This window comes from Rattus norvegicus, chromosome 6, assembly GCF_021556685.1.
Source record: "Rattus norvegicus strain SHRSP/BbbUtx chromosome 6, alternate assembly SHRSP_T2T, whole genome shotgun sequence".
NCBI classification, from domain to species: Eukaryota; Metazoa; Chordata; class Mammalia; order Rodentia; family Muridae; genus Rattus; species Rattus norvegicus.
In genome coordinates, this window is record NC_141539.1 from 51,982,640 (window position 1) to 51,993,133 (window position 10,494).

At 46.9% G+C, this 10,494-nt stretch overlaps 1 long non-coding RNA gene across 3 annotated transcripts; it reads right to left on the minus strand.

The window, feature by feature from the left end:
* Nucleotides 1–2,125: 2,125 nt before the first annotated feature.
* On the minus strand, nucleotides 2,126–9,043 carry LOC148005179 (uncharacterized). Of its 3 annotated transcripts, XR_015622958.1 has the most exons (5): nucleotides 8,863–9,032; nucleotides 6,731–6,808; nucleotides 6,199–6,320; nucleotides 4,580–4,797; nucleotides 2,126–4,499 (listed from the first exon to the last, which is right to left on the minus strand). It is a non-coding gene; the product is annotated as an uncharacterized LOC148005179 (long non-coding RNA). The 3 variants fall into 3 exon arrangements; XR_015622959.1 differs by lacking the exon at nucleotides 6,731–6,808 and having other exon boundaries at nucleotides 8,863–9,043; XR_015622957.1 differs by lacking the exons at nucleotides 6,199–6,320; nucleotides 6,731–6,808 and having other exon boundaries at nucleotides 8,863–9,043.
* Between the last annotated feature and the right edge of the window lie 1,451 nt (nucleotides 9,044–10,494).

The window sequence follows — 10,494 nt, forward strand, 5'->3', positions numbered from 1 at the left end:
TAGAGCAAGGGGTCTCAACGAGGATACAAGATGGAGGAACCTCTGTCCTGCCTTCCTCTGTCACACGTTCATCTCAGCTAGCCTCCATCTTGTGTTCTCGATGAAGTCATTTCAGGTTTAACTCTAATTTGATGTCCTTGATGGAGACCCCCTTGGAAAACTATCCAACTCTATCCTAGGAACCTGAGCTGGTAACCACATATCTTAGCTGTGTTAAAACTGCCCGATTGTGTAAACCTCTCTGTGCTACTGCTGAGTGAGATAACGGGAAGTGCCCCTTGTTCTAAATGCTGGGGGGCCACATGTGGGCCCCAATACCTGAATGTAGTTCCAGCCAGCTGGAATAAAGACCTTCAGTTGGCTGTACTGGTGGGTTTCTCATAACAAAAGAACAATTTCCGGTTCATCCCGGAAGGCAGCTTTGCAGGGGAAAAAGTAGCAATGAAGTTTGCGCTGAAGGTATCGGTCAAAGGATACATTCTTACATTCTGTTTTAGAGGGGGAGCTCTGGAATTGTGCCAGTTGCAGCGGCTTTAAAAGGCCAACTGGTGGCTCTGACATCTGCCTAGTATAGTATCCTGGCTAGAGACTTGTCTAGAAGCTCATGGGTGTGTTCTGATTTCCCAACAGATAGGGAAATCTGGTCTTTTTCTTGGTTCTAGAGAGGGAACATAAGGACCCTTTGTTAGACTGAGAGGCAACTACAGGACTTTAGGATTAAAGCTGGTTCTTCCTTAAGGTAGAGGCTGAGGAGTGGGCCTTCCCAGAAGTCGGATGGTTTCAGCGGGAAACACTCCATTGCTACCAGCTAGGTAATGTTCCCTGGGAAACATGGCATGTCTGTGCAAGGTCTATAGGAGATGATCTCCCTTACATGACTAATGGATTCACAGCAGGCATGCAGGGAGGGGCTTTGGGACTTGAACAGTTAACTTTCCGGCTGTCCTCTATAAGCAGAATGACCTGGAGCAGGTCACACACTTCTGGCTTAGTTTCCGTCTGTCAGTTGGAGGTATTCATGAAGAATAAATTACAAGCTTTGTGACATACAAAGTAGCTGCCAGTACTTTCTAACACGGGGGGCTCCTGCCCAGATCCTTCTCTGCCAGGCTGCCCCTCCAGCACAATATTGAATCTCATTTTTCCCCTAAATCCTCCAGGATAGCTGCTGGCTGTGTTGGCTTTCTGGGGTACCATCAGCCTCCAGTCACCTCCCTGTTGGGCCTGCTATAACCCTTGGGCAAGCTGAGGCCGACGATCTTACTATTCAGCAACCAGCAACCACTCCTTACAGGTCCCAGCAGAGCCTCCTCTTGATGCTTCCTCCTTCCATGTAGTGGGGCACCAACAGCTCTGTGCCCTCTTGTTGGGTTTGTTTCAACTCTCCTGATGCCCTCCTTTCCCTGCAGAGGTTCTCTGAGGACTCCTTTGAGTTTGTGTGTGAGAACTGCTAGGATGGCTTCTGACTCCCCGGGATGTTTTAGGACTGAGGCTGATACCCTAGCCTCAGATTCCGAATGCCTAAGACTGTTTACTGAAGCCTCGAGGCCCTCCCCACAAAGGTAGCCAAGTTGGTTCATTAATTCTGAAAACACCAGTCCGAGCGCTTTCCTTGTGCCACTGGTGCAAATATATTCAAATGATCATTCAAATGATTTAACTGGCAAAGGGTCAGCCTTCCCAGAGTAAATCCCATTTCTAATGTGCCCATCTGAGTGATTTCATTAGGGTGCAATGTTAAAGAGAAGTGTATACCGCTGCATAACTTATACAAATGTATGCAAATGAAGTGCTTGAAAGAGCCCTAGTGGAATTCCTTGGAGATTCCCCTGCATTCCACCGATGCCCGTGGATCAGCTGTTATCATCACAAAGAGCAGCAGCTCCCAGCAGGGACAGGAGGGTTAGAGAGGCTAAGACGCGGGGAGGGGAGAGCAACAGCGACACCCAGGAAGCCCTTCCAGTTCTGGAGAGCAGTGCCTGCCCCAGGCTGGCTGTTCAATCAACCTCCCCCACAGAGCTGGATTTGCAGCAGTCTGCCTGGTGCTCAGAATACAAATCAGCTCTAAACTTTTGAACCCTTTTGGTAGGAAGAGGAAAAAAAATCTTCATGAGGAGAAGCCAGATGCAGATCCAGTCGTAGGATGAGTTACATTTATTTTCAGGGAGTTGGGTGGGGAGCCAGGCAGGGCCACCAGAGCTCTATTTGGACCTTCTTGGGGGCTGCCCTGGCCCCAGACTAATTGGTCTTAGATTGAGTGCTGGATAGATCAGGACAGTGGTGTCCTGTCTGTTACCCAAGGTCAAGGTCTTACTGGATTTTATGGCTGCAAACATGTATATAGATATGTATTTATTTTTCAGTGTTGGAGGATGAACCCAGATCCTTTCATAGGCTTGGCAAGTGCTGTGTTAATATTGGTGGATACTGGGGTTCAAAGGGGACCTGCCACGATTTGCAGACACTTGGGCTCTGCAACAAGGAATTGGACAGAGTCATCTGGATAGCGGCAGGCAGAGGCACAGTAGGATGTATTGCAGACGAACACATTTCCATGGGATGAGGTGGGATGGAGCAATGGTGAAAGTTTAGAGGCTTGAAAGGTGGCCCTGCAGAGAGGATGGGGACTTTCACGGGTCGTTTGTAGAATGTGCTCTTTCTTCTCTGAGTTCTACATGCTACGATGCAAGGCATATGTGTATGTGGAAGGGTATTCCAGTCTTTGTATCTGCCAGTGAGTTTGGTTTGGGAGAGGGGGTGGTATAATAATTTTGTAGGCTTTGTATAAAGATTTCCAGGCTCCATTCTCCTGCCTATTGTCACAGAGCTGCACGCTCAGCTGCCCTAGTTAGGGTTTTTATTGCTACAACAAATGCCACGGAAAAGGCCAACCAGGGAAGAAAGGGTTTGTTTGGCTTACACTTTCATATATGTTCATCGCCAAAGTCAGGATAGGAACTCAAAACGGCAGGATCCTGGAGGCAGGAGCTGATGCAGAGGCCATGGAGGGGTGCTGCTTACTGGCTTGCTTCCTCCTACACAGCTTTCTTATAGAACCCAGGACCATTAGCCCAGGGATGGTACCAACCACTATGGGCTGGGCCCTTCCACATTGACCACTAATTGAGAAAATGTCTTACAGCTGGATCTCATGAAAGCATTTCCTCAGCTGAGGCTTCTTCTTCTCTGATGATTCTAGCCTGTGTTAAGTTGACACATTAAACTGGCCAGTATGCCAGCCTTTGGTGATTTTAGGTCACACTGTGTAGCCCAGGACTCCTTGAACTTGAGATGTCATCTACTCAGCCTCTCTAGTGCTAGAACGATGGGAGTGTACAAGCCACCACCCCTGACAGGTGGGAAGTCTTTAGTATCATACCACAAAATGCTCAGCCTGATGCACATTCTCTACTTGTGTCAGGACAAAATTGACTGCCCTCCTCTCTCTCCTTCACTGTTTAGTCTCCTTCCAGAACATGAGGGAAGGTCTGCATCTGTCTCTGCAGAGCCAGTTGGTGCAGCTGGCAGAGGTAACTTAGTGAATGAAGTACAGAAGGTCTGTGGGCCACTTGCCCAGTCTTTTCAATACTCCATTTGTTTTGAGTCATGGTTTCACTATGTAGATCAGGTTAGCCTCAAACTCATAGATATCCACCTACCTCCCCTGCCTCTCAAGTGCTAGGGTTAAAGGTCTGTACCATTATGCTCCTGTTCTGTCACTCTGGAAGCTTGTGTGCAAGGAAAGGTCACCTTTGTTGTCCCATCCACGTAGACCTGGATCAGAAATTGCTTTGGGACTCCAGGGCAGAACCTGAGGTCTGCTATATGTAGGGCCTAGTTTAGCTTAGGAGGGGTACAGAACTGGTTTAGTTGTCATTTTGGATATGGCCCTTCTTTCAGCCCTTGTCCTACACTGTTCTGTCTGTGTTGGGTGCTGTTCACTGCATCTGGTTGCCTAGAACCTTGGCTACCTAGAACCAGACATCTGTGGGGTCAGAATGCTACCATCTTGTATGTGTATGCATGCTTGAGTGCTTGTGCACATACACACGCATGTGCATGTGTTTGTGTGTGTTTGAGATGTGTGTGAGTGTGATGTGTGTGTGAGTGTGATGTGTGTGTGCATGTATTTGTGTATGTGTGTGACGTGTGTGTGCATGTATTTGTGTATGTGTGTGATGTGTGTGCATGTATTTGTGTATTGTGTGATGTGTAGTATGTATGTGTGTTTGTGTGTGTGTATGTATTTGTATATGTGTGTGTGTGTGTGTGTGTGAGTGTGTGTATCTGTATCCGTGTGTACATGCTTTGGAGTTCTTCACATCCATCCTGATATCAGGGATGAGCCTCGCTCCTGTTCCTGCCTGAAGAATCATCCTCTCTAAGATCCCCCAAGGCCCTTGCTGAAAAGATCTTTGTGTAAATCCTTGTTTTCCACGACTGCTGTAGAAACCACTTCTCATACCAATGATGCCCACATTTCTCATGCCTGCAGATCCCTAGAGGAAAGAGATGGTTTCATATTTATGATGCATGTAGCAGGGCACACAGTCAAGAGAACAATTAAAGATTGGCTTACAGTATTGTCTGCTGTAGTCTTTCTCCACAGCCTGTAGGACTTTTCTCTGTGGTTTGTAGTAGTCCTTTCTGCACTGTCTGATGTAGCCCTTTCTCTGTGGTCTGCTGTTGTCCTCCATCCATAATTTGCAGCCTGCCCAGCCATGACTTTCTGTAGTTCATTTCCTGAGTGTTGACTTCTGTGTTTTCAGTACCCAATGACAGCTTCTCCATACACTGCTGTATGGAAGATTCCAGCAGTAAATAATTTTTTAGTTTTACATTTCAAGCGTCTCAGAAAGGAACGATAGGATCTGGCTGTCAAGTCCTTTGCCCAATGTGCCCCTTTGTACACTCTCCCCTCCTGTTCATCATCTGACAACAGTGAAGGAACCTCAGTGGTTACGTTTATAAAATCTTTACCTAATGTTGGTCCTGAAGCTGGAGTAATGCCGCTGAAAGTGTGGATATCCTACAGAGGAACTGGGAAGTGATTCCTTTAGGCTTTCGATTTAGTATGGAAGGGAAAATCTCCTACACTAAGGCTGTTGGATTTCATAACTTTCCTTTAATGTTTTACTGCCCTTCAGTGATAGAATAAAGTTTATCGTATATATGTATTTGTAGGACAAATTGGTGTAAATAGTGTTCCATGTTCCCTTTGGTGTGGACCTTTACCAGGGTCTTGGAATGAATGTGTTCCTCTGGACTTAACAGTACTGTGCCCTCCATCTTTCCAAATGTTCCCTCAGCTCTGAGCAGCACCTCCTTTGTGTTGTTTTTTCCCCCATTTCCATGTGATATCCACATGGCGTCTCACATATAGCCTCACAGCTGCTAACATCTTATCGTGGATTTGAATCTAGGTCTCTGTCATCATTTAGCAAACCATTGATGTGGCAGGCAGATGCTGATGGCTGTGTACAGTGACAGTGATGGAAACAAGTCCTTTGGGTCCTGCCTACTTGTTCATCTCAGCGTAGCTGTTGCCTGTTTATGACCATGCAGCAGAGGTTGTAGTCTTCATTGTCAGAAGTCCTGTCCTGGCTATACCATGAGCTGGGTGGGAGGCGGGACATGTGTGGGGCGTGGCAATGGGAGGGGCATGGCAATGGGAGGGGCCCAAGGAAAGGAAGCTCATTCTTTTGAAAGGAAGCTATGCCTTTGCAAGTACTAGATTTTCTCCTCCTGTATGCAGACTATGGCTGTGGGCTCCCAGTATCCATGAGCCTTCAGTGCAGCTGACATCCCAGCATCCTCCTGTACTTCAAGACAAGTTAGATGCCTCCATCAGCATAGACATCCCTAGTGGGTGTGCTATGTAGGGGACAGAGAAAGTGATAAGAATACATGGTTCAGCCAGGCAGAGCCACCTCCCAGAAGGGCCTTGAGGACACCAGCTCTCAGAAAGGCATTGATCTAGGGAAATGACTCAGCTGGAGATGACTTCAGAATGACCCAGGAGACACTGTGCTCTGACGTCTGGGTAGCCAGATCTGGCAGCTGCCAACAAAGACGCACTGGTGTGTGTCAGGGATGTGACCTGAGTCACCCAGAGGCAGAGGCTGGAGCCCTCCTGAGTGGCACAGTGACAAATGGCCTTGGAAAGTAGAGAAATGTCCCTGGGTTAGGCTCTCCTACCTGTGAGACATTCTGTACAACTGCTAGCTTTGATAGTAGAGGGCAGGCAGGCAGGCAAGGGGTTGGCAGAGGGCAGTCTCCTGGGAGAAGTCCCTTATCTGGTCTACATGGCTCCTCTGACCCTGCATAAAAGGAGACTCATAAGCTCACAAAGCAGGTGATCAGAAGCTGCTGGAAGACTGAGAATCTTTAGAGCTGCAGCATGAGGCACAGGTGAACCTTTATCTGCAGAGAGGTGAGTCTCAGGGAAGGAGCAGCATTTGAAAATATCCAGCCAGCAGGACAGTGAGGATTACAGAGAGGCCTTGAGTCCCTGTTACCTCGTTACCTCCATGTGTTCCCTCCTCCACAACAGCCCAGGAGTGGGCTGAGGTGGAAACTATTACTGTCCTGTCAGATGAGATGGGGCTGAGGATTCAGACTCACTGTCCCATTTTGCAGAGTTTGGGTGGGAGTGATCTGGAGCGCAGCTCCTCCTCCTCCTCCTCCTCCTCCTCCTCCTCCTCCTCCTCCTCTTCTTCCTCCTCCTCACCTCTCCTGTGTATAAGCTTCCTGTAGCACCAAGCAGGCTCCATTCCCTTGTTCATTGTCATCTCCAGAAATAGAGGCTCTGTGGGTGGACCCAACCATTTAGTAAATAGTGACTTCCTGTCTGGGATGCTGGTGACATGCTGGAGTCTTTCTGTGGAGTCTTTCTGGATTTAAGGTCTACAAGTGGCAAAGTGAGGAGCTGGTGGATGAATTCCACAGGACTTATGAGACCAACAGTCTATTCCACAGTGAGCTTTCAAAACACTGTGGATCTTGGCCTGCTGCACACACTTCAGGAGTGTGGTCATATCTTTAGAATGTAGATGATTCCCCTATGGCTATACAGAGCTGTAGAAGTGGGTAAGAGTCACATTTCATGACTGTGTCTGATGCCCAGAAGTCCCAGGACTAGAAGGAGGTTATACAGCTATAGTCTTCCCACAGAGCAGAAGGTTGGTGTTAAAATTGGGGATTAGAACCATGTGAAGGCTAATCTTGGTTGTCAGTTTGACTATGTTTACAGTCAACTAAAACCCAAGCTGGTAGGCACTCTCGTGAGGGATTTCCTTAATCAGATTATAAATGCAGGATGATCAACTCTAAATCTCACAACAGTTTCTGGACATAGAAGAAGGAAAATTTGCTTTTTGCCTTCTTGCCTTCACTCTTGCCGGTAAGTTCATCTACTCTGTTGCTGCCTGATTCAGATCTATCAACTTTAGGATTCCAATGTAGACTGAAGACTAGCAGCTCTAAGGAATCCTCCAGACCTCGAGCACCAGATTGGACTGCTAAGACTTCCAGTCTTCTAGGCTGAAAGTCCATGGTTAGAATGGTCAGTAACTTCTCCACTGAGTTCAAGTATTGAAAGTCAGACCTAATTCCTTATTATAAGGTTGGCTAACCTAGAGTGAAAATTCAAGACCCAGCCGCAGAAGATATCAGTAGTAATGGACATAAATTGGTAAAAAAAAATAGGACCCTTTAACTTGGGGTGGAGATGTGTAGGAGGACCCTAATGAAGCTGAAGTCTTGGAATCTTCAGATTCTGAGGGCTTTGTCTTGAGGAAGTAGTCTCCCCCACTTAGCAGGACACACTTCTCCTACCTACTGCAGCACTGTCCTCATGATCCAGCTTGAGAAAATTAATCCATCATGATCTCCATAGGCTCTGGCATTTGAAACACTTGGTGCCCAGTTGGTGGAGCTGTTTAGGAAGGCTTAGGGGCGGTGGCCTTGCTAAAGGAACGATGTTATGGCAGGAGCAGGGGGCAGGTTTTTGAGGTTTCAAAGTTCTCTCTCTCTCTGCTTTCTGAGTGTGGTTTGTAAGCTTTCAACTGTTCCTGCCTCCATGTCTGCTCCCTGTTGTCAGGATTTCCTACCATGATGGAGTCATATCCCTCTGGGATTACAAGCCAAAATGCATTCTTTCGTTTATAACTTCCCTTGGCCATGGTGCTTTATCACAGCAGCCAAAGAGGAGGACATAACAAACATTGCCACTATTTCTGGGGCTCTACCATGGTTTGGATGTGACTGGAGTGAATCTTCCAGGGCTTCCTGTGTTGGTAATATGACCCTACTATGGAGATGTGTTGAGACCTTTAAGAGATAGGATCTAGTAGGAAGTCATTAGGTCATGGGATCATAGCCTCAGAAGAGACTGAGGTATTTCTGGAGGTGTCTGAGATTTGCTTTGTTTTCTGTAGAGTTTTTATAAAGATGAAAGACTGCTCCCTGTTCCACATCTTGCCATGTGAGCTCTCCCTTTCTCACATGTTCTTGTCAGAATGTCATCCACTATGATGCGATGCAGCCAAGGAGGTCCTTACACAGCTTGATCAGCTTCCAAAATGTTGGACTAAACCAATCTTGTGAAATAAGTCATCCAGACTCCTGTATCTCATTAGTACAAGGGGAAAGAAACCAAAACAAGTTCTGACCTCTCTCTCCCTGTATACTGAGTCTGCAGAAGTCTGAGATTTTGATATAAAGTTAGCTCCATGCCAGATATAAAGTGAATATTCAAATTACTGACCAGCCTTCTTGTAGGCACAAGCCAATCTTGGAAGGTTTAGAAACCCCAGCAACTGTGCCCCCATCACTATCCACACCACTGTGAAACATTCATACCTTCTGGGAGCTGGAGGAAGGCAGGTCCCTTCCTTCAAGCGATGACTTCTGGTACCAGTCTTGGTCCAGCTGTGGGTAGCCACAGCCACCATTGTGGTCTTCCCACAGGCTGAGTGGAGAGCTCACTTTCATTGACTCTTCTCATTCCACCTGCTTTCTTTACTGCACCAGAGCCTAATGCACCTAGGGGCTGGACCGTCTGTTCCACAAACAGTTCTTGGAATGGACTTTCCTGGAGCCTTAGCTGGCTGACTTTCTTGTCACCCAGGTCAAATTAAGCACCATAAACATTTCCTTGTTTTCCATTCCCTTTATTGATATTTGCTTACCCAGCCTGCATTATTTACCCATCAAGGGCACATTGAGCCCTTTTATGACTCAGCTGTTGTTCCAGGTATTCATAATGTAGATCTATACACACACACACACACACACACACACACACACACACACACACACCCTGGAGACAACATCCTACCAGAGGAAGACACTAGATAAAATTCTAAGTAAATTGTATGTTTCATTGGACAGCCTAATGGGTTTTCAGGAAAAAAAATTAAGCAAGGAGAAAAGATAGGGACTATGGCCAACTATAGTTTTACTGGAAGATGATGTTTAATAAGGATATTAAATAAGTGAACAGTTAAGTCATGTGTATGACTAAGAAGGAGTTAAGGAGCTATAGCAAAGGTTCTGAGGCAGAAGTATACACTGTGTGAGATATAAGATGTCAGGGGCAAGTGGAAAGAAAAGACAGAATCAGAAAGGCTGTGGAAGGTCAGGTCATGCAGGGCTTCCATGGGTCATGAGATTCTCTTCTCCTGAGTCCCATGAAGACCTTGTTTGAATAGGCAGGTATTTGGACCTGATGTTGTTAGTTGTGTTTTTCATAGAAATGAGCACTAGCTTAGTACACAGTTTGTAACAGGCTTCCGTGTGCTTCGCCAGCTTCCTCTATGTGACACAGCGGGGATCCAGGTCAAGCCTGGAGCTCTGAGTTACCACAACATGAGGGAGGGGAGCAGGGCTGGTGACTGAAGTGGGAAAGCAATCTCCTGATTCTTTTCAGTTGTCCAAGCTCCACCAGTGAGAATGGCAAGCAAGGCTTGGCGACATAGTCACACTGTGCCAGGAAGAGAAATGTGGCCTTGGGAGGGGTAGGGCTGAGGCATCAAGCCACACTGCTTCCACACATGGGTTTCCACTATTTTCACAGCCTCTGGTTCCTGGAGACCAAACTATGGCCACAGCAGGTGTTCTTGGGTGGCACTCTGGGAATATCTACCTCACAGTGCTAAAGGATGAAGAGCCTCTTTGAGGTTCCTATTCCATAGCTTGCCAAATGGAATGTGGCCTGGCTGCTGATTGTCAAAGACACAAAGCAGGGAAAGGCAGAACCAGGGCCTAGTCTGTACTACCTTTCTGGTACCTGACACTTCTATTCCCAAAGGTACAACCTGTGGCCTCCAAGGAGTCACCACTGTAGGACAACCAGGAAAACACAAACAGGGTGTGTGTTATTCAGAGTGTCCAGAGCATGCCCACCTACGGTATTTGTAAATTTTATTAATCCTCTTTCATTTTCCTGTTTCTTTCTTCCTCTCCCTGGGGTGGTACTTTTGATTTTTGAGA